This window comes from Neomonachus schauinslandi, chromosome 14, assembly GCF_002201575.2.
Source record: "Neomonachus schauinslandi chromosome 14, ASM220157v2, whole genome shotgun sequence".
NCBI lineage: Eukaryota > Metazoa > Chordata > Mammalia > Carnivora > Phocidae > Neomonachus > Neomonachus schauinslandi.
Window position 1 is genome coordinate 23,430,763 of NC_058416.1, and position 3,217 is coordinate 23,433,979.

Below are 3,217 nucleotides of genomic sequence, written 5' to 3' on the forward strand. Positions count from 1 at the left end.
CATCAACTGTTTCTGTTGTCTGTAAAGCTTCCGGTCAACAGTAGGCTCCTAGTAGTTAAGTTTTGGGGGAGTCAAGTTATACGTGGATTTTTTACTGCACCCCTAAACCCTACATTGTTCAAAGGTCAACCGTATACACTTTTTTCTTTTTTCATCCCCACACAAGCAAACAAATGAGCATTCTCCAGATTTGGGGAGCTCTCAATGGACAAGTCCATATTAGGCACCTCTGAGAAGCATTTCTGGAAACAGAAACCCTACCACAGAGCTCACACTACTTGTTGGAGTTGGGGGCTAACAAGGTAGACAGGAGGCATTCCGAGATTTAAGGATAAGATCCTACCCAGGGACACGCTGCACCTCTTTTTTTTTTTTTTTTTTTTTTTTTTTTTTTTGCCTGTTTGCCTTGTTTTTGTTTGTTTGTTTTTTTTATAATATACTGAGTTGATTCAAAGGGCTTAGAGTCCAGTTGGGGAGATATGTATTTATGAATTTAAAAAAAAATGTAAGAATTCCTGGGAAGTGAATATGCTCTCAGGCACATATATCTTAAAGACACAATGGGCAGTCGGAGTTAAGGCAGGAGACTTACTTCTCAGGGCTGGAGCAGAAAAGACTTTGGGCTCATAATGGAAAATTTGGGTTTCCAGCTTGGCTCTGTGTGACCTTGGACAAGCCCATTCCACCTTTCTTCGTCCTCATCAGGAAGTCAGCAAAGGAAGCCTCAAAGGTTTGCACTGAAGCTCTTTGTCCACAGGAAAGTCTTATAGGCCGCTTGGTTAGGACCAGCTTTCTGTCCAGGCTAGTGGGTGGCAGGGAAAGGGCAGAGGCCAAAGAGACACAGCTGGTGGGGGGGGGTGCAAAAGAACCCACAGAAGAGCTCTAAGAAATCAAACAAGGGCAGGCAGGGGTGTCTGCCTCTCAGAAGGGGGCTTCTAACTGCCCTGGGTTCCCAGTGGCTGAATGGGGCCAAGACAATCCTGTGTCTGGCAGGTCACACCCTCTCCCCCCCCCCCACCACGTGCTCTCCACTTTCCTCAACCTGTAGTAAGGAGGCTCAATGAGTTCTATATCCCTGTCATGGATCTAAGTACTGCATCGAAAATTGAAGTTTAATTCTTCCTAAATCATCATCCAGCCTGGCAGGATCTACATTTTTTGAAATCTGGACCCTGAAACCTGCTCTCAACCTAGGCTTGCTGATGAGTCCAGCCAGCACTCTGCCCTCGTTGTCCAAGTGAGTGACTATAAAGTATTTTGTTGACTAATCAGCACCAAGGGCTGGGAGGAGGGAAGGGAGGGGAAGTGTATGACCAGAAAGTCCAGAGGACCTGGGCTGGAGAGAAATCCTTAAGACACACAGGGGAAGTTGTCCTAAAATCCCATTGGCATCTTTTCCTTTTCCATTTTTTTTTTTAATTGGAAAATCTGATTTTGAACGTGTGCTTTGAGTCCCGGCCGAGCTGCCAAGCAATAGATCTGGCTGCCACAGCTGCTGCTTCCTATCTCTATGATGGGTCTACAGCACTGCTCTCATGTTATGGGGAGAGAAATGAATCGTGTAAGGAAAGCACTGAGTGAACTCCAAGTGTTGGGCATTGTCTGTTCATTTCTTCAGACAGCTTCTGCAGGACCACCAAACACGTCCCGGGCACAGCCAGCCGTGTGGAGGGCAGCTTTCACCCAGAAAATGACGCTCCTGCACATCCAAAGGAACATGTGACCTCATTACAAATTCTTCATAACCAATTCTTCGAGGTCACCCAAGAACCCCTGCTTGACGAGGGCCCCAGATCACCATGGATGTACTGGAATGTCTTGTAGCCTCATGGCCTGAGACGTGTGATGCTGCTGGACTTTTCCAGGACCTCAGCGGGGAACCCCACCCCAGAGCCTTCCATGAATCAGGTACTTTTTGATTTGTTTCCTTTTTCAATTTGTACCCACGAGGAGCCTGCTTCCCTGCCGCTCCCTGGGAGGAGGAATCACGCAGTGGTTGCTGGGCTGAACCTGGTTACACTGGCTCGCTGGATGTTCTTGGGCAGGTCACACTTAGCAGCAACCTCTGGGAACCTCCCCTCTGGTTTCTCATCTATGTATGCAGCAGGGAAACCATAATTCCCCCTTCACAGGGTTTTTGCAGTGAAGATTCAGTAATTCACACAAGGACTGAACGATGCCTAGCTCCCTGCAAGTCTTCAAAATGTATTAGTTAATTGCTCACAGGGAAAAGTTAAAGCTATATGAAATGCTTATTTCTCGGATAAGGAGAGAAGCTCGTGGAGGCCTCAGTTGTGACCTTAAGATACGGACTCAACATGAATGATAGCTTTTCTGGCTGGCGCACCTTCCAGGTCTGAGAAAGGGCAGCCAGATGGGCCCAAACTGACCCAAGCCTCAGGCTTGATGGGTAAGTTCATGCACAGGAGCCAGGAAAGGCTTGTCATCAACGTGGATAGTAACTGAAACCATCCACCCGCCCAGCAGGGGCTGCCAAGGACTGTGGCTCCAAACAGTAGGCCTCAGGGAGACAAGCAAGGACCCCTTAGCTCACGCTGCTCGCTTTACACACATTTAAACATTGTACAATGCATCCCACGGCACTTGACGCAGAAGTGTGGGGACCTCCCAACCCCCAGCTACAGCCACCCTGCCCCAGGCATATTCGGTGTCCGGGCTTATTTATGAGAGACCATGGGTTCATTTCAAAATGTCAAATGATCCTTGGTGACTAATGGCCCCCGTTATGCTCAATATCTTCACAGAGGTCGTCCTTCCATGCTCCGAGGGCCTCTGTACTTCGGGAACATCCATCTGGGTGTCTGTTGCAAGGAGCTACTGTGTCATCAAATCACCCAAAAAAGCTGGGGAGCCCAGAACCTGCTGGGGTGAGCACTGGGGGTGTCCCAGCAATAAGGTACACCCCAAAGAATGAGGGAAGCAATAGCTGGAGAATGGGAGATATACATTCAACCACCGAGAAAAAAAATAAACAGTGCATTGGACAAGTGGGTCTCATGCGACGTGTTCGGAAAACAATTTTATTATTTTACCGTTTTTGCCCATAACTTACCCATTGAAACCTGCTCTGTGGGGCTAGCTCTAATTTTACCCATAAGTGAATCTCTGACAGGTTCTGTGCCTCTCCTTTTAAAAAGTCCTTTGGCCACTATTTAAAAACTTTTATTATGGAAATTTTCACATACAACCAAAATTT

The 3,217-nt window shown here is 47.5% G+C and overlaps 1 long non-coding RNA gene across 1 annotated transcript; it reads left to right on the forward strand.

Annotated features, from left to right (window-relative positions):
• The first annotated feature begins 1,025 nt into the window (after positions 1-1,025).
• LOC110577110 lies at positions 1,026-2,981 on the forward strand. The gene is made up of 3 exons (XR_002480098.1): positions 1,026-1,237; positions 1,619-1,908; positions 2,766-2,981. It is a non-coding gene; the product is annotated as an uncharacterized LOC110577110 (long non-coding RNA).
• The last annotated feature ends 236 nt before the right edge of the window (positions 2,982-3,217 follow it).